Source organism: Ambystoma mexicanum, chromosome 6q, assembly GCF_040938575.1.
Source record: "Ambystoma mexicanum isolate Mex_15411 chromosome 6q, UKY_AmexF1_1, whole genome shotgun sequence".
Taxonomy (NCBI): domain Eukaryota; kingdom Metazoa; phylum Chordata; class Amphibia; order Caudata; family Ambystomatidae; genus Ambystoma; species Ambystoma mexicanum.
The window spans coordinates 1,644,359,958-1,644,380,472 of NC_090937.1; the positions used below are offsets into that span (position 1 = coordinate 1,644,359,958).

Below are 20,515 nucleotides of genomic sequence, written 5' to 3' on the forward strand. Positions count from 1 at the left end.
ATGGGAAATAGCTGCTTCAGTGTGAGTGGGCTAGTTCCCACTATTATGCAGGACTTGGCCACTAGGGGCAAAAAGGGCCATTTTTCTAATGGGAACTAGCCTTCTCAGTGTGAGTAGGCTAGTTCCCATTAGTATGCAGGACTTGGCCACTAGGGGAGCAAAAAGGGCCATTTCTCTAATGGGAACTAGCCTTCTTTGTGTGAGTGGGCTAGTTCCCATTATTATGCAGGACTTGGCCACTAGGGCCAAAAAGGGCCGCTTCTCTAATGGGAAATAGCAGGACTTGGCCACTAGGGGCAAAAAGGGCCATTTCTCTAATGGGAACTAGCCTTCTTTGTGTGAGTGGGCTAGTTCCCATTATTATGCAGGACTTGGCCACTAGGGGAGCAAAAAGGGCCATTTGTCTAATGGGAACTAGTTTTCTCTTTGTGAGTGGGCTAGTTCCCATTATTATGCAGAACTTGGCCACTAGGGGCAAAAAGGGCCATTTCTCTAATGGGAACTAGCCTTCTCAGTGTGAGTAGGCTAGTTCGCATTAGTATGCAGGACTTGGCCACTAGGGGAGCAAAAAGGGCCATTTCTCTAATGGGAACTAGCCTTCTCAGTTTGAGTAGGCTAGTTCCCATTATTATGCAGGACTTGGCCACTAGGGGCAAAAGGGCCATTTCTCTAATGGGAACTAGAGAACTAGCCTTCTCTGTGTGAGTGGGCTAGTTCCCATTATTATGCAGAACTTGGCCACTAGGGGCAAAAAGGGCCATTTCTCTAATGGGAACTAGCCTTCTCAGTGTGAGTAGGCTAGTTCGCATTAGTATGCAGGACTTGGCCACTAGGGGAGCAAGAAGGGCCATTTCTCTAATGGGAACTAGCCTTCTCAGTTTGAGTAGGCTAGTTCCCATTATTATGCAGGACTTGGCCACTAGGGGCAAAAGGGCCATTTCTCTAATGGGAACTAGCCTTCTCTGTGTGAGTGGGCTAGTTCCCATTATTATGCAGGACTTGGCCACTAGGGGAGCAAAAAGGGCCATTTCTCTAATGGGAACTTGCCTTCTCTGTGTGAGTGGGCTAGTTCCCATTATTATGCAGGACTTAGCCACTAGGGGGCAAAAAAGGGCCATTTCTCTAATGGGAACTAGAGAACTAGCCTTCTCTGTGTGAGTGGGCTAGTTCCCATTATTATGCAGAACTTGGCCACTAGGGGCAAAAAGGGCCATTTCTCTAATGGGAACTAGCCTTCTCAGTGTGAGTAGGCTAGTTCGCATTAGTATGCAGGACTTGGCCACTAGGGGAGCAAGAAGGGCCATTTCTCTAATGGGAACTAGCCTTCTCAGTTTGAGTAGGCTAGTTCCCATTATTATGCAGGACTTGGCCACTAGGGGCAAAAGGGCCATTTCTCTAATGGGAACTAGCCTTCTCTGTGTGAGTGGGCTAGTTCCCATTATTATGCAGGACTTAGCCACTAGGGGGCAAAAAAGGGCCATTTCTCTAATGGGAACTAGCTCACTCACACTGAAGCAGCTATTTCCCATCTGAGAAATGGCCCTAACAACCGATGGTCCGTTTCTCGGATGGGAACTAGTATTACCTCCACGTCCACTCTTCCTCGTCACTTCATGAGGACCCGCCCCCGACACAGGACCTTCTTCTATTTCTTTAACTCCCTATAACTCCTCCCCCACATCCACGTCACTCAGTTTAATTTTTCCTGCCTCCGGCAGGTTGGACTTTTCTTCCCGGTGCGGGGCACTGGGGAGCACCGATTGCTGGCCCCCTGGGGGGGGGCTGTGTGGCGGGGCCCTCGGCTCCCTCGGCTCCCTCGGGTGCGGCGCTGCTCCTGGGCCACCTGCGGGGCTTGTGGTCACAGTTGAGCGGGATTGCCTCGCTCGGTTCTTTGCTGGGCTCTGGACCGCAGCGTGAGCATTGTGTCCCGGGTCCTACACGGCCCGGGGGAAGGTAAGGAGAGGGGAGGACTGGGCTTGATGTTTTTCCCCTCTCCTCCTGTTTTGGCCATATTGATTGGACAGGCCGTTTTCCTCGTGCTCTGTGTACACATCTTTATTGGACATGATGGCAAGCACTTGGCAGTATGGGCTAGCCTTCCCTTTTGTTGTGTGGCCTCTCTGCTTCTTGTCGTGGGGTGAAAGTGGCAGAGAGTCTTTGAAAGTACGGGGGCTCTGTTCTGTCGCAGGCATGTCACATACCACCCGCTCCTCAGACACACACAGCCCAGGATGCACCGGATGTTAGCTGCATTCTCTGGGGGAAGGTAAGGAGAGGGGAGGACTGTGCTTGATATTTTTCCCCTCTCCTGCTGGTATGGCCATCTTGACTCCTTCAGCATGCCGTTTCCTCGTGCTTTGTGTACACATCTTTATTGGAAATGATGGCAAGCACTTGGCAGTATGGGCTAAGTATTCCATTTTGTTGTGAGGACTCCCTGCTTCTTGTCGTGGGGTGACTGTGGCAGAGAGCATTTGAATGTGCGGGGGCTCTGTTCTGTCGCAGGCATGTCACATACCACCCGCTCCTCAGACACACACAGCCCAGGATGCACCGGATGTTAGCTGCATTCTCTGGGGGAAGGTAAGGAGAGGGGAGGACTGTGCTTGATATTTTTCCCCTCTCCTGCTGGTATGGCCATCTTGACTCCTTCAGCATGCCGTTTCCTCATGCTTTGTGTACACATCTTTATTGGAAATGATGGCAAGCACTTGGCAGTATGGGCTAAGTATTCCATTTTGTTGTGAGGACTGTCTGCTTCTTGTCGTGGGGTGACTGTGGCAGAGGGTATTTGAATGTGCGGGGGCTCTGTTCTGTCGCAGGCATGTCACATACCACCCGCTCCTCAGACACACACAGCCCAGGATGCACCGGATGTTGGCTGCATTCTTTGCGTGCAGCCTGTGAAAACGGCGCAGATTTGGACACGTCTGCAAGCGGCCGGAAGGGTACCGGCCTGGCATAGTCTACACTTCGGGTTCGAGTCTCTGTGGTGCTGACTCGGCCCTTCATCCTTCCTAGACCGATGCATTGGAACAATTTAGGGAATGGGGCTACCAGCTACTAGATACAGGGCTCAAGCCACCTCTCAGTCATGTGGCGAGTTAGTGGTGTGTTTGGGTCTGTGCTTGCTATGGACACAGACTCCTTGTCCTGTCCTCTTCCTCTGAACTGCGCGAGGGAAGGTCAAAGGAGATGATTTTCTTTTCCCTTGTCCGGCATGGAATTATAGAAAATGCATCATGGAAGTAATGGCCATGCAGAGGGTTCCCAGTGTCTCTTCTTTTAGGGCCTAGGTCCTCCGGTGCCGACGTGTTGCTTTCACGCCTCCTCTCAGACTTGTGGGAAGTGATATGGCACATGGTGGCACGTGTCTGTGCTTGGAGGGGTTCTCAGAGCTCTGGTGCCGGTGGAGGGGGATGTCGCTTCAGTGGGTTTTTCCAGTGTAGGCATACCCCAGGTGGGGGGTTGCCTTTGATGTCTGCTACCCGGGATGGTTTGCTTTGCCCCGCTTTTGTGACAGTACTCTGCCCTTTTGACGCCAGCGTGGTGGCTCCTCTGTCGGCTGAGGGGGCCATGGTCTGCTGGACGTCTGGGCTGTCCTGTATCTTCCTTTTGATAAGTAGGATCTTTTTGTGGGCTGACAAGCATGCTGTTATATTGTGGCGCAGGCCTGCTTCAACGTCCTGTGAATTTCCTCTGGTGCAAGTGCAGTGACTGGCGGTTTTTCCCTGGCTCCTCGTCTCTATCTTCTCGGAGGTGTATGGGACCGGTGGGGTTCAGCTTCCTGGGTAATGGGCTCCTTCCGGAGGGGGGGTATCAGTTGCTGTTCCTGTCTCCGCCTGTCCAGGTTTGCATGGTTAGTGTTGGGGGCTGTCCCGATCCACCGGGCAGCCCCATATTCGTGTCGGGTGGCACCCGACGACACACGCTGACGTGCGGCGATCACGCCGCTTGATGAAGGGTGGGGGTTCATCCCACCCGCTCCGGGACACCGGAGCTCCACACACGTGGCCAGGTCCACCTGGCCACCGCGGCCCCGGCTCTGGGGGCACCCAGGCCGGGGTCGCACCCCAACCCGCCTCACATGGTTGGGGGACCCACAGGGACGGCGTTGCCCGGCAGGGGCACCGTCCGGACGGCGTTGCCCGGCAGGGGCACCGTCCTCCAGCTGGGCCCCGACCTTGGGCCCAGCACACGTGGCGAGGCACCCCCCAGGCACCAACACAACACACCACGCGGAGTCAGGTTCACTCGTGACTGCCGAGCCGGAAGCGGCTCGGACCTTTTATTAGGTTGGTCACATGGGTAACCATGTGACCACATCCCTCCATGGAACGTACCATGGCCCCTCACAGGGGTGCCATGCAACACTCCTCCTTTTTCATAACACAATGCAAAAACTCCAAAATTCCACCACGACTACCACTACTACTACTGGAGCCACTCGACTACTTTACACACCCTTTATTAACCTGGGTGAGTGGCTCTCATGTCACTAAACGGCACCAGTGAGGGCTACTGGCACCACATAAAGCACTCGGAGCCTGAAGGTGGGCACCACACAACATTGCCCACTAACTGGACCATTTTAAGCAAGTCCATGTCTGCCGGCTCACAGTCTTCCGGGGGAATGTCACTCATGAGGTCCACCTTCCGTATGGAGTCGCCGGAAACCAGCTCGCACCCTCACCAGAGTTCATTTAGGACAGTTACTACACAATTACCCAAAACACCGGCAAAGCCGCACCTGGGGAGGCCCAGGGGCCACATCGGCTAAGTCCACTTGCACGGAGAGGAGATCGTGGCAGGGTGGCAGAGAAAACCCTGTTCCTCCTTGCAGGGGCCTGGGGGCCTGCATTCTCGTTTCCCCTTTCCTTTGCACGGCAGGCCCATGCTCTTGAAGGGCACTGCCGCATGCTTTCCTCCAGTTGGGGGGGCAGACAGCCCACCTCACGGTGCTGCGACGCCGCAGGATCACCCCACACGGGGCGGGCAGCTTCCTTGCGAGCCCAGCTGGTGTTGGGCCCGCTGCCTTATTTTTTTTCCGGCGGCGATATTTGCCGCGGCCTGCGGGTGGGGGGGGCAGGCAGCTCTCCGCCCGCTCCTCGGGGCGAGCACTCTATTGTGCTTGCGAGCCCAGCTGGTGCTGGGCCCGCCTCCTTCGTTCCTTTTCTTTTTTCATTTTTTTTTTTTCGTCCCGGGCCCAGCTGATAATGGGCCCGCCTTCCGTTGGGGGCCGCGTCAGCTGTTGGGCGGCCCCACCCCAACTCCGTGCCACGGCCGATGCCGCTCCTCTGTCGGGGCCGCCTCCGCAGTACCGCGGCCCCTCGTTTCCTTCCTCCCTGATGCCGGGGAGAGGTCCACGATGGGGGAGGGGCACAGCCACCCACGCGGCCAATGCCGCGGGCTTCTTCCGTCTCCCTCGGGGGACGGGCGGGCCGCTCGCCCACCATGATTTCCTTGCGGGCCCAGCTGGTGTTGGGCCCGCCTCCTTCTCCTTCCCTGCGGCGACATCAGCCGCACCAGCGCTCCTTGGGGAGGGGAACCGGCATCCCCCTCCTGCGGCGATGCCAGCCGCTCCTCGCTGCGGCCGACGCCGGGGCACCCTCCCTCCCGACGGGGAAAGAGGCAGCCCCCGCGTTCTTCACTGCGGCGCGGGCCGCACACTTCTCCCCCCTCTCGCGGCCGACGCCGCAGCAACTTCTTTCCTCCACGGGGATAGGGGGGGAGAATCTCCGCTCCTCCACATCGCGGCCGACGCCGCCTCACACGCAGGGCTCCAGCCCTCGTCGCCATTGTTGGGGGCTGTCCCGATCCACCGGGCAGCCCCATATTCGTGTCGGGTGGCACCCGACGACACACGCTGACGTGCGGCGATCACGCCGCTTGATGAAGGGTGGGGGTTCATCCCACCCGCTCCGGGACACCGGAGCTCCACACACGTGGCCAGGTCCACCTGGCCACCGCGGCCCCGGCTCTGGGGGCACCCAGGCCGGGGTCGCACCCCAACCCGCCTCACATGGTTGGGGGACCCACAGGGACGGCGTTGCCCGGCAGGGGCACCGTCCGGACGGCGTTGCCCGGCAGGGGCACCGTCCTCCAGCTGGGCCCCGACCTTGGGCCCAGCACACGTGGCGAGGCACCCCCCAGGCACCAACACAACACACCACGCGGAGTCAGGTTCACTCGTGACTGCCGAGCCGGAAGCGGCTCGGACCTTTTATTAGGTTGGTCACATGGGTAACCATGTGACCACATCCCTCCATGGAACGTACCATGGCCCCTCACAGGGGTGCCATGCAACAGTTAGGACTTTGGTGCCCAGCTCTCGGTCCAAGTGGTTGGCCATGGGATCCGTTCTCTCCGAATGGTTGTTGTGGGTTACCGTCTTGCCCGTTCCTCTCCCTGTTCACTCTGCCTTCTAGGATGAGTCACCGCCTTATGGGTCTCAAGCCCCTGCACTGCTTGTCCGGACATCTGGGGAGAGCGTACTCTGGATGTTGTGCAGGGGGGGGCGCTTGCTGGCTGTTCTGGACTGGGTTCTCAGAAGGCGGTATGTCTCGGCTCGCCTGTTACTGAAGTTGCGGGGCATGTGGCGTCTTGCGTGTTTTTTTCCACCCACTCGGGGGTTGGTTCCTTCGTGGTTGGAGATTTTTCTGTGGGGATGTGATTTAGAGTTATTGTGGGTGTGTTTTGCTGCACTGTTTTTGACTCTGTGTCTCATTGGGACCTTTTCCCCGTTGCTGCTTTGGTATACCTTATGAAGTTAGTACTGGGACGAGGAAGAGTGGACGTGGAGGTAATGCTCTGATTACTTACCGGTAATCCTCATTACTCCTAGTCCTACTCTTCCTCGTCACAGTACTCACGACCCTCCTCACCCTCCCTGCGGGGAAGGTCCCATGCTCCGGCTTGGTAATATGAAACTGAGTGACGTGGATGTGGGGGAGAAGTTATAGGGAGTCAAAGAAAAAGAAGAAGGTCCTTTGTCGGAGGCGGGTGCCTCATGAAGTTAGTACAGTGACGAGGAAGAGTAGGACTAGGAGTAATGAAGATTACCGGTAAGTAATCAGAGCATCAACCCCCAGCCAACCGCTCCTTGAACGTGCTCCGGAAGGGCTTCACTGCTCCGGCCGGAAATCACATGGAATGACATCGGAGGTCACGTGAAGAAGAGGGTGTCACTATGGTCCTTTCTTGGATGGGAATTAGTCCCCACCTCCCGCCCACTGAACGTGCTCCGGAAGCGCTTCGCTGCTCTGGCCGGAATGACACGGATGCTCGGAACGGGGATTCTCTTTTCTCTGCGCATGCTCTGATTGTAAGTGTCTTTGCACTGCGCATGTCTGTTCCTCGGCTCTGCCGCCTGCAGCGCCACGCTTCCTCTTCCGGTAGAGACAGATGGCCCTCCATCTTGTTCAGACCTGCTGCTTTGTTCTGAGCTTCTGACCGGCGGAGGAGTTGCTTGCTGTCTCTCCGGGATCTCAAATGCCGCGTTTTGAAATGTGAAATACAGCACAAACTTTGAAGGAGTATTAGAGCCGTTATTGCTGTAGGTGAGTAACAGGCTTTTCACTACTCTTTAGGAGTGAATAGTAATCTTGTTTTTGACACATGCTAAATTGTCTCTGCTTGTCCTTACTAGACCTCCAGTTTATCCTTTCTGCTTTGTTTGTGTTTGAGGGTGTGTTCTGGGGCAGGGAGAGGAGAAGGGCAGCTCCCTCTTTGGTGGTTTAGATGACATATCTTTTTTGGATGTCTTGTAAGTGTGGTATTTAATTAATGCTATAATAATGTCTGCCCTTTGCAGATATACGTAACTATTGTCATCGTAGGTCCCCTCAGCCCTTCCTGCATCAAAGAATACAAGAATAAGTACAACTGTGCTGTGCAATAAAGAAGATATGTTAACTGTATGTAGCATAAAGGGGTGAAAGTGCACTCCACAAATACATGTTTTATTTTACGTTAATACTTTCCTCTGTGCAGTTCTATTAATCTCAATTGTTAATGCGTTATGTTGGACCAAAATAATTAGTCCTATCTGCATGGTTTAGTCATTAATTTTGGTGAGTGAGTCAAGAATAATTCTCCTACATGCTTCATCACAGCGCTTTGCTGAAGGGGGTGGATGAGTGCAATTGTGAAGACGAATATGATGGGCATTGGTAGATGCAAGCAGAGTTGTCTTTCCAGATCAGCTGGTAAACGAGGAATTGATGGTAACGCCTTGATGAGGTGGGAGTAGTAAGAAGGAGAACATCAGACGTGCACTTTAGCCGGTGCTAACGTCATCTTGTCATCTGGTTGTGTTTTGTCGCCTGATCGTGGAAGGGTGAGAGTTCTGGAAGGGAATTGAAACCATGGAGCAGTTTATAGAACGAGGGATATGGAGTTTGGAAGTATGACAACCCTGCACTCTCTTGGGTGAGCACCTAGTGCTCACCTATGAGAGTCTTTACGACATGATGTGGATGAAAGGGAAGCCCCTCTCCCTGCGGTGCTGATGCCATGCACATTTGTGAAGAAAGAAGCCTATAGGACCATGCCCGTTTGTGCCCAATTTTTTAACGGTTAACAATTTAGGTGTTCAGTTTATTACATGGCCCAGTCATCATCTTTACCACTTGTTTTGTACCCCTGGCTTCAGGTATGGGAGATAATAGCACACTTGCAATTATTTACAATGTTACGACCCGCTGCCTAGCGCCTTTCACTATGTGCACTCGGGAAGAAGACCCACTTTAAAGCACTCCCCCACGTATTGCCCAGGGAGGGAAGCTCCAAGATGTAGATCAACTGCACCTAGGTTTGCATCATGTCATCGCGGCTCATGCTCTGCAAGTATTGTTGCTAAGAGACGCATGATTCAGTGATGCCGCAGATGGATCTCGGCAAGATGTGCTATGACAGGGATCTAAAATCCTGATATTGGACCATCCTTGGAGGACGAGTTAAGTGGTGGGCCCTATCCATTAAGAGCTTAATCCCAGATGTTCTGACACAGCCTTTATTTAAATGTATAGCATTAAGAGCTTTGCTATTGGAACTAAGTAACCTGTTGTTGATGTTATTGTACCATCTGCTGAGCGGAACTTGTATATTTTATCACCCAATATATTTTGTTGTAAATAATCTTATCTCTCACTACTTTAACTCTCTCCCACACACACCTCACTTTTCAGCTGAGTATGGTACACTGTAAAATCATGGTATAGTCAATTACATGAGAAAGGCGGCAGCAAAGATGGGTAACCCTACTCTTTCAATGAGGAGACATCCAGATGTTCACTTTGGAACATGTGTTGCTAGCTTGCTACCTGTGCACAAAATTAATTAAAATGGCCTGCCTGGATTCTGTCTTTTCATTTACTGGTGAGCCTGACTAAAGGGGCTGCTTTCTTGGGTACTGGCCGCCTGCCAATGAGATTAGTGATAAACCAGGATAGGATGGGGAAATGGTGACTCATCAATGCCAATGTCACCCAAGTAATTCAGAGCATTTTTATCCATTCCGGCAAAGCTTTTCCTGTGTTACATGGATCATGCATGGCGACTTGGTGAGGAGGGAGCCTGCATAACCATGACTATTTGGAAGTAACAAAACATGGCAAAAAATAGAATTGCCAGAATGGAGAAGAGTTGTTGTTTAAAGCATGTTGCTGTCGAAGCCTCGGCTGATGCCCTGTACTTGACCTGCTCATTCTTAGCTACTGCTTCTCTCTTTGCCTTCCGCATCTACCCCAGATTCATGCCCACGTCTAAGGCTGCATCTTCCCAGTCATCTGTGATGCTAACAGCCCCCCCACCTCTCTGTGATAACCATACATACATGCCCCATTCCATTCGGTGGATGCTACTTCACTTGTGACTTTTCTTAGCATTTTGAGACTTGAAATCCTGGCTTTATATTTGTTAAATCCAGCCCTACGGTTACAGTCTGTACACACTACTAATATGTGTTATGTGGTCCTTTATGCAGCTGACCCGTACAGTGCAACATGCCATTTTCCGGATGTTTTGGAGAGAGCTGAGACACTAGAAGCATGCAGAAGTTCAGGTATGTTTCTCCTCCCTGGGACCTAAACATTGTTAAATAGAGCCAGGGAGATGATGTTCTATGTGCGAGTCCCCCTTAAAGGCTGACACTATGCAGCATCTACTATGATGATCTTCAAGGAATGTGTCTCATTGATGGTCTACTGACCAAAGATGGCGTTTCTCAGCTGGAAAAAAAAACATTTGGATCCCAGGGGGAAAAAGCATTCTGGGATCCTAATAGCAATAAAAACCAGATGGTCTCGGCCAATAACAGGTCTGGTAATGCCCGAGGCTAACTTTAAGGCCCTCGCTTCTCTCTGGTCTCTAACTCCGTCTCAGGGCATTATCTCACCCGGTATTGTCCCCGCCTGCCTGGTTTTATTGCTTAGTGATCACATAAAGATGGGTATTGACCTCCCCTCAGCCAATCGGAATGTTTAGAGTGCAGTTAAAAACGACTGGTATTGACTGCATGCTCTACATTGTCTTCAAAAGTAAACAGGGAAACAACAATGCAATTTCCAGGCAAGATTTTATTTAACCAGACTTTTCTTCTCTCTAAGGAGCTTTTTGTGCTGCAACATCCAAAGCTAACATATGGCAACATGCTTTTACTTTCTTATGGAGAAAACGTTTACTTTTACATGACAACTAATTCATGTTAACCCATTCCAGAGTAACCAAGTTTTCAATTTAATGCTTAGTTTATAAGGACAACCATATTTATTTACTCACTATTAAAGTAATGTTTTTGCTTCATCACAAAATCTCCAACACATGTATTACTATTACCACTATGTTCTAATAGTCTTATCGCCCTTGGCAGGTGTCCGTATCTCTTGGAAAAATGACCCTTCCCCTCGGTTATCGACTTGGCGGTGGGCCCTTATCCAGCAAAAAAGACCCCTTCCTCTGCCATTGAGGCTATATTTGAAACGCATACAAAGCAGCATGTGCTAAAATACTTTTAGTATTCTCTTAATTTAAGCAATTTTTGCAAGTTCTTTAGCTTAAGCACCTGTCGCTCCACACCACTAAATTAATTCTGCCCTGCTTGTAGCGCAAGGAAAGCGATGCACCTTTTTACTACTGCTTTCTTGTTGGGTTTGACTGATAAAGGAAACCTGCTGATCGAGTTTCTGTGTAATGGGAAATGAAGCACGAGTGGTAGAATGCTCCTCTCCAGTCACAACATAGAATTTCTGGGAATGCTGCTTTCTCCTATTTTCTTTTCTTTTTTGGACTACGGCTTACCTCTCCTCCAGGTTTACATTTAACCATTAGTCACCAAGGTGCTTTGAGGTATTTTCTAAAGCTGGTAATCAATGGTGTGAAAAAAGTAATGGAGAATATCTGAGCTGTTGCTTATTGGTTTTGTGCCTTTGGGTGTTGTGTTGAGGCTCCTTCCTCAAGACAGCATTTGCTGTTCATCAAGTGTCGAGCTTCCCTTCCCCAAGACTTCAATGTAGTAACTGGTACTGGTCTCAGTCTTTCAAAGTTTAACACAACTCCAGGCCAGCTTGACACTCCTGGATTGCATTAATAGTTCATTCACAGTGCGTCTCCTTGTTTTGTTTCACAATTCAGGGCTCCCTGGTCTAGGTGCAGTTGTCGGACCACACGGTTTACCCATCATAGGTCGCGCTACCAGGAACCCTAGGCTCTTCGGCCCAAACAGGTTTTTCTCTATCTGCCCCTGTGTACAGATTCACATTCACTTGCTTCTCTCTGGCCGCCTCTTGGCTTTTTATGCAGGTTCACACTCTCCTGGCTTCATGGCTTTGGCATCATGTCTCACACGTCGTATGCCAGTCTCCAATTTGGAAAGAACGCTTTCCTATCCCTCCTACATATCGGATGGCTCGCTTTCTCTCTTTCCTTAGCATCGACACATTCAATTGGAAGTTTTACAATTAAGCAGTTCACATGCGGTAAAAGCTCTTCAATTGATTCAACAAAGGCTTGCTACTTTTTAGCTACTCGCATGTCAGTTTCATCAAGCTAGAAGTGTTCAATAATACTTTCGATTTTGATGGTGGTCACACCCCACATGCAATCAGAAAATCAGTATAAAGGACACATCCCAGTAGGGAATGAGACCAGGAGATTGGTTGTGAGAGAAATAAAGTTTTTATATAAGATTTAGCATCTTTTGCCTTGAGAGCGCTCTGTCAACAAAGCAATACATTTTAAAGGGTTACAGCGTCATAGATGACGTTTTCCATATAGTCTACAAGTTACATTTTGATTGGTGAGGAAGTAGGTCCCAGTATGGGACTATAGGGGCAAGCTCCATGAGATTGGCTGGCAGCTTGGCAGGCTGGTCTGTGCGGGGTTAAGGTTATTTTGGGTCCAGGAGAGGCGGCTAACTAATCTACATGCTATCACAGAACATGCAGTATATAATAACCCATAAACTTAACCAATGGTATTAAGAGAAACTTATACATTGTACACACTTATTTTCATTATCCGGCCATAGATCATTGGTGATGTGAAGGGTGTGGGGGTCTTGCCCTCAAGGTGACTTACTGGGGGGGTGAGATTTAACAGTTGTCGGATCTGGCACTTCAGAGCGAGAGTGGATGGATTGATGTGTGTTGGTTTTGGCTAGGATATATGACAACTTGAGATTCGTTCTATTGGGGGCACTCTAGGGTGGTCAGCAAGGAAGGGTCACCCTTCTGTTGCATCATACTCCCGTGACTCCTGCCTGCAAATATTGTGTAACTCTTTGACCCCACCCTAACTCCAATCATCACAGATTTTGTGAACGCCTCCTTCAAGACCAATGTGATGCCCACTAGTATCAAAACAGACTCTGGTACTCTTCTTCTCAAAAAGGCTATCTTGGACCCCTTCTTCCCCACCAACTACCGCAGTCTCTTTCTTTCTCATCCTAGACCGCATGGCCTACCCGCATGCGCAACATTTCCTCGAACATCACCCCCTGGGAACCAGACTATCAGGCTTCTGACCAAAACATAGCACCGAAACTTCGCTACTTGACCTGAAAATGCAACTTGACAGCATCTGCGACTCGGGCAACCTTGCTATCCTCCTTCTCCTAGACCCTTCTCTGGCTATAATTATAATTGGTTTTTTATAACATGCTTAATACTGAGAGGTTTCTAAGCGTGGATCCGGGGATCGAACTTGTGTTGCTCTGTATCGTCCAGCTTCCAAGGCGAGCACATTGCCCCTGAGCAATCCTATCCTCTGCAGCCTTCGAGCTCGTTGACCATGACATTCTCTGCTCACACCTAAGCTCCCGCTTTGATTTCTCCACAAACGCCGTCAACTTGGTCAAATCTTCTCAATGATCTTCATTGCTAACTCTGCAGCTAATCCCATGCCTGTCTCCTTTGGAGGTCCCCAAGGGTCCTGTCTCTCACCTACATTATACAACACATATACCAAACCCTTGTTTTGACATCCTGGACTCTCTTGGCATTATCTACACAAACATTGCCGATTTTATACGCAAATCCTTGTCCAGCTCACTGGCTCTTACCTCGAAGATGCTGTCACAATTAACAACAATGTTTACAGCACCATCCAAAATCGGATGGCCAATAACAACCTTTGCTTCAATGACGACACGACAAAGCTACTCATATTGGGCACCGCCCACCGCCTCAAACTACTTGATTCTGTTTACTCCTCCTTCAATATTGATGGCCCTGTTATACCAGTCCTCAAACAGGTTAAAACAGTAGGGCTTCATCTCGACGCAGAACTTACTATGTCTTAGCACTTCAGTACCCTCGCTGCCTCAACAGCCTCCAATGCCAAGCTCATTGCACTGAGCATATAATTTATCTCCACCAATAACTTCCTCACGCTTTCCAGAGCTTTGATACTCAATAAACTGGATTGCTGCAATGTCCTCTTGGAGGGCATGACCACCGCTAACCTTGCTAAACTGTAACTCCTACACAATAAAGTTCTCTATGCTGCAATGGGACACTGTCGATCTGATCACATCACAGCACGCAAAGAAGCTCACTGGCTGCCTATCAAAACATGTATTGACTTTAAAACCCTCTCTATTGCTCACCACTGCACCCATAAAGAAGCCCCCTTTATCTGAACACCTGCATCACTAAGAGACCCAACCACGTTGCCTCTGCTCATCTAATCACACCTCTTTGGTCACACCCCGTTAAAAAAAATTCCAGATCAGTCAGCGTGAGTTTCAAGGTCACAGCCCCCATTCTCTGGAACACGCTTCTGTCCCACATCAAAAATGAGTCCTCCTGTCTTCAATAGACTTGTGGAAACATGGCTGTTTGATAAATACACTTAACCATGCTCTATATGTCCCACTGCATTACCTGTACTACTTTGACATTCCTCCATGATATAACCTATATATTTGAATCTTTCTAGTCTCAACGCTGTGATACCCCTGGCTCTTGGGCATTATATAAATGCTATAAATAAACCGGAGCAGAGGCATCCCAAAGCTACCGGAGCCTTAGACGAGACACAGCAAGAAGGTGTGACGTGCAGGAAGAAATGCGAAAGCCAACTGCACAGAAAGCAGCAAGTATAGGTACCCGAGAGCTGCAGGAGCTTCGGAGAGACATCCCGCTGTCCTGCAGACACAAACCAAGAAAAGAGGTATGCGGGCAGACAGAATGTGTCTAGAGACCCGGGAAGCAAGAGTGTGAAAGGGCTAAAAGACCTGGGAAAGTTAGGCGAGTTTGTTGCTAGCACGCCACGAAATACCATAGAGCACGTATTAGAGAACCCCGTCTCCAGGAAGAACTCCTTGTTTCTGACAGGGTAAGCTAGGCAAGGCGCTTGTGAGAGGCTTCTTTTGAGTTGGCTTACTGCCTCGGCTTGTTCTGGACCCCATTCCCACTTGACCCCCCCTCTTCAGGAGATAAATCAGGGGTCTGGTGATCTCTGCGTAGCCCTCAATGAACTTTCTGCTGTAATTAGTCAATCCAAGGAGGCTCCTTAGTTCCCGCAGAGTTGTGGGGTCTTTCAGTTTTTGGAGTGCTTCCACCTTCTTTTCCTGGGGACAGAGACCCTGAGGAGTAATCTCATGCCCCAAGAAATTAGCACGGGTTCTACACCACTGTGCTTTCTGAAAGGAAAGTTTTGCTCCGGCGGCCCCCAACTGGGTCAGAACATAACGGATCTCCGATATGTGTTCCTCCACAGATGAACTTTTGATGAGGACATCATCTACATAAGCCAGGTTACCCCTTGCACCCAGGTCGGGCATGGCCTTGTGTAGGAAAATGTTGAATTCGTTGCCGGAGTTGAGGTATCCGAAGGGAGTCCGGGTCCATGTGTACTGCTGGCCCCCAAAGGTAAAAGCCAGCTTGCATTGGTCCTCCCTACTGACAGGCACAGTCCAGTATCCATTTGTCAGGTCTATTGCAGTGAATACCTGTGACCCCTGGATCTGGGCCAGCCCTTGGTCAATGTAGGGCAGAGGCCATCGGGAAGTATGGACCCGTTTGTTGAGCTCCCTAAGGTCGGCGCAGAGTCTCCACTGGCCGTTTGGCTTCAATATTCCCAGCACCGGATTATTGAAAGTGCTGTGGACTGGACGGATTATTCCCCGGGACTCTAGGTTCTTAATTATTTCAGTAAGGGACTCCATGGATGTGAGAGGCAAGCATATTGCTTCACAAACACTGGAGTCATTCCAGGGTCCGTGGGGATTGTTGTGGTGTGGATGTCGGTGCGACCACAGTCATATGAGTCTACCGCAAAGAGATCTTGGAAATCCAAGAAAACTTGTTTCAACTTTTGCTTCTGTTCCAGAGTCACACAGGCATCAGCTAGGTTGAGACTCTCTTCCACCATCTGCCTGAAGCCTGGAAAGACTTCTGGTTTGGCTATCTCAGCGGCCTCCTCCAGCTGGGTGGAGAAGTCCCTGGTCAGAGTGCTGATTTGGACTGGAGGCCTCGGGTGGGAAAGGCAACCCTCATGGACCTGGAAAATCACCTCATCCCTCCTGAAGTCACAAGTCGCATCTTCCTACCATAGGGGCAGGAAGTGTACACCAGGAAGTTCCCCCCATGCCGGGTAAAAATCCTGTCTGGTGTTGTATTGTCCTCACTGTCACTGTCAAAACAGTCCTTGGGGATTGGTCCTAACAGTTCATTTCCTAGATCAATGGAAAAATGTCGGTCATCAACCGCCATTCCAATAATGGTGCCTGCGGCTAGAGTAATAATCTTTAAGTCGCTGTTATCCACCTCTATTGGAATGGTGTCATGGTCTATGTTAACTAATGGTGTTGGGTTTACCCCTAACCCTTGCTGTTGGAGAGAAGCATTTAGATGTATGTAAGCATCAGGGTTTTTGAAATGTTGTCCTCTTAACTTTCACTTCCAGGGAGAATTGTCGGGGCCTTTCTGGGATGGTGACTTCCTCTTTGATCTGAATTTCAACTGCATAAGGTAGCAATTGAGCTGACCTAAATGCTTTTTCTGGATCATCAAAGCCCATGGGATTATCCGCTAATCGGGACCAAGCTTTGAAGTTTATTAGGTCCAAACTAATGGCAAAGCGATTGAGAATGTCACTGCCTAAGTAAAAGGCGGCAGTGACGACTCGCACGACCCAACAATTATGGACCATGCTCTTGTTGCCAATGGAGATTTTGAGCATACACCTGTTTGGCAGGAGCTGTTTGTAATTAGGTGCTTCCAGGTCCATTTCCCATTTGTCTATCAGTTTGAATGTGGGAATGGCTGGATCTTTTGGGAGTTGGCGGAACATGGCTTCGCTGGTGAAGCTCTTACCGTTGTTCACACACACTCGAGCGAGAACAGTCCTTCCCATCATTTAACTGAACAGGGATGAACAACTGCTCTCCAATTTGCTGAATATCAGCCAGGCTCTGAGCTGATTTCACATCTTTCTGGACTATAGGAGTGGGAGTTTCTGATTGTGGATTAGTATAGAATCTCTGTTTCCTTCCAGCGTGGAGTACCACTTTAGACTGGAAGGAAGGTTGATTTTCAGAAATAGAGGACCCTCCATCACCAGTCTGTTGTCCTACTGCTATTACTGTCACGTCTGGCATTTGGCTATTCTGGAAGTGAAATTCTACTTGGCCAGATTTCTGTTCAACCATGTGGCATGTGCCGTTTAAACTAACATGGTTGACACTCTGTTTTAATTTTATGGGTCGGCTAGTCTGGGTCCAGAGGACCTTGTTTACGCAATCTATTAGGGGTGACAACCTTCTCAGGAGTTCATTCCCTAGTAAACAAAGGGTGCCCTCTGGAGTCACTACTATGACCGGGTGTTTCACTTTGTGTCGCCGAATTTTAATGTCCAAATCTGCCGTCCCCTCGACGGGAATTTCCTTCCCGTCAAAGTTCTGGAGTTGACCAGGAAGAGAGGTGAATGGAATTTGGTAATTCTCTCCCCTTCCTGCATTCAGTTCGTCAAAGGCCCTTCTGGACAGAAGGGTAGCTTGAGATCCAGTGTCCACCAGCGCCAGAATTGTACCCTGCCCCTGTACTTGTACCGGGGCATAATATCTTCCCTCCTTCTCCTCAAGGGGGCACAGATGATGCATATTTTTGGACAACTGGTGGGCTAATTTTCTGGTTTTGGACATTGCAAGAGAAGAAATTTGGGCAGAATTCTGTGGAGAGCCTTGGGAATCTGAAAGAAAAAGTTGGCAACTGGAGAATCCGAGCCATTGTGGGTTCCCCGGGTTCCGGTTCCGGGCCGCCCCCCCCCCCCCTTTTTTTGGAGGCAGTCACCAGGATGGTTTGGAACCAGGGGATTTTGGCATTGTTGGTTCTGGGATAAGATATTGGGCGGCGGTAGCTCAGTCTCCACATCTCCCCAGTCTATATTGCAATCTTTTGGGACCCATTTTTCCTTGGGAGGAGTTCCCCCATCTCTGAAGGAGAAGATCCTTTTCCCAGGATCCTCTGGGGATCCCTCTCCTTCAAATTGGAAGATCTGTATTTCTTCCACAAAACGGGTCTGTTTGGGTACTTTGTTTCTCCTACCCCCCCTCTGCTCCTTTGGAGGCAGACTTTCAGGGGCAGGGTATTTTGTTTCCGGTTCCTGGGTTTCCAGGGGCTGTTTACGGGTGGGGAAGGAAGCTTCCTCCAAGGCCTTACACCCCCCTTCCCCCTGTGCCACCTCCCTGGGAACCGGTGGGTTGTCTGGGTGCTGCCCCCGTCATTGCTCTGGAGCACCAGGCCCAGAGTTTGGTGCATTCTGTGCCGGCATGCCCATCTGAGGGTTCTGCTGAGCCCTTAGCACGCGACCCAGCTCCTGTGCCATGTTCTGAACCTGGCCCTCTAACTGGGAAACCCGCTCAGGCTGATACGGGGCCCTGTTTTCTCCCCTGGGCTGATCCCGGGAAGGGTAGCTATCCCTTCTCTGGTAATACCCTGGATTGGGAAGATTTGGGTACCCCTCCACCCTTGGCCTCCCCTCTCCCGGATTAGGTTGTCTGGGCTCAGGGAATTGGGGAAAGAAGGATGAATGATTTTGGGGTTGGAAGTTGGGTGGATACCTGGGGAAAAAGTTCTGCCCAGGATTTGGAGAATTTCTGCCCTCCGGTGGGAAGTTAGGAGGGAAGCTCCCTGGGTTAGGTGCTTGGCTGGATTTCCCCCCCCCCCCCCCCTTGGGCTGGAGGAGTCCATACATAACCCAGGATGGGTCGATTTCCCTTGTAACGGGGACTTACATAATCAGGAGAGCGAGGGACCCCATTTGTGGGGCTGCCTCCTTGGCTCCCTGTCTGTGACTGGCCCGAGGACCTTCTGGGCCTAGCATTATTAGGTGCAGGTAGGTTTTTAGGCCCCCCCATCTCCAAATCCAAAACGGGGGCAACCTTTACCTCTGCCACCTTGGCAGCAGCAGGGGTGCTGTTGGTTTTGGGGTTTTTGGGCTGGTTTTTGTTTTCCACCGGTTTCTGCACCTCGTAGATGCAGGTGGCTTGTTCAATGACCCATTCTAAAGATCTTTTCTCATGAAAATCTCTCACGAGCTGGGTCATTATGTATTTGGGCAAGGCATGGAAAAAAGTATTAACAAATTCTCTGCTGTCCGTGCGCACCCTTCTGGTGGTCTGCGCAAAAGCACGCTTTAATTCTTGCACAAACTCTTGTGGGGCCTGATCTCCCCACATTGCAAATTGTAGGCCGCCTTGCGAGCCTCTTGAGGATTTCGGTGCACAGAAAAATGTTTCAAGAGGGCCGCCCTGTATGTGGACCACCTTGAATGGTTTTGATCCTCCAGCCCTGCAAAGAAACTGGAGTATTCTGGTGAGAATGTCCATTTGACGTACTGGATGCAGCTACTGCTGTCCTTCAAATGGAAAGTCTCCATCATTTGTTCATAGAGCTCCAAGTGTTCCCAAACAGAATACTTGGCGTTCTTATGATAAGGCGTGATGACACTCCTGATTGCCTTTATTTGCTTCAATGGGTCCTTAAGCAAGGCCCTTTTTGCCTTATTGGCCTTTTTGGTTCGGGTAACCCTGGTCCATTCGTCTTCTGACTCAGAGGCACTGCTCCCAGAGGTTCCCGTCTGATCTTCCAGGTTTTCCCGGATTCTGCAAGCCTGGGAATGGCTGGCAGAATGTGGTGACCTGGTCTCCTGTGTCCTGTGGCGCTCAGAGGAGTCTTCAGATCCCTCCTTGCTGGCAGGATTTGATGGGTACCCCCCCACTGACCTAACAGGGCAGAGGTTTTCAGGATGCCCTTAGTGGGCCTACTCTCCTGGGGTTCCCCGCTAAACTGGACTGTACTTGGGTGCCCATACCCAGATGCCCGCCCATCCATTCCGGGGAGGTACTGGCCTATGAGCCCCATACTTCTAGCTGGATAGTAATCTGCCATCCCCGTGGCCCTGTGCTCATGTGCGCCAGGGGACATGGGGGGGTGGCAGAGTCCAGGGACTGGTAGAGATTAAGGCCTCTGGCACTAGGGCTCCTAAGGTTATGCTCAGGAGTCTCTCTTTCCCAGCGAACCTCATCTCTATCCGCCCCTGTTCCCTGTTGCCATGCAAGAGCCTGTGCTTTCAGTTCCTCAACTAAGGTCTTACTAGACTCTATCAGTCTTTCGTGCATGGCTACCTCTTGCTGGAGCCTATCGTTGTGCTGACAGAGAGCCTCATTCTCTCTCTGCGTTTCCTGATTGGTCCTGGAGCACTGGGTCAGTCTTTGCTGCAGGAGAGTTACCTCCTGAGTCCCATCCCTACTGGCCTGCTCCTTTCTTGCCAGAGCATCTTCCACCCTCCTGGTGTGCTCCAGCAAGTTCTGGTGTTCTTTTTGGAGGTCACCCAGTCCCCGGAGGGCCAGGTGATTTTCTTCAATTTTTCTTTTTAAGTGGCAGACTTCCCGGCCTAAGGTATCCCTTTCCTGACTAAGAGCCTGCATTTGTGCCGCCAGGTCGTCCCTTTGCCTTTGAAAGGCACCAGCTTTCTGGCGTTCTTGGTCAAACTCTGCCTGGGTACCCAGGTC

General features: G+C 50.6%; 1 protein-coding gene across 2 annotated transcripts in view; it reads left to right on the forward strand.

Annotated features, from left to right (window-relative positions):
* Positions 1–7,359: 7,359 nt before the first annotated feature.
* The window catches only part of LOC138516961 (zinc finger protein 630-like), a 172,806-nt gene continuing 159,650 nt past the window's right edge, over positions 7,360–20,515 (forward strand). The window contains exon 1 of one of the 2 annotated variants that reach the window (XM_069632437.1): positions 7,360–7,559. The gene's annotated coding sequence lies outside the window, so the exon portion shown is untranslated. The remainder of the gene's footprint in view (positions 7,560–20,515) is intronic. The other variant, XM_069632436.1, reaches the window with a different exon arrangement.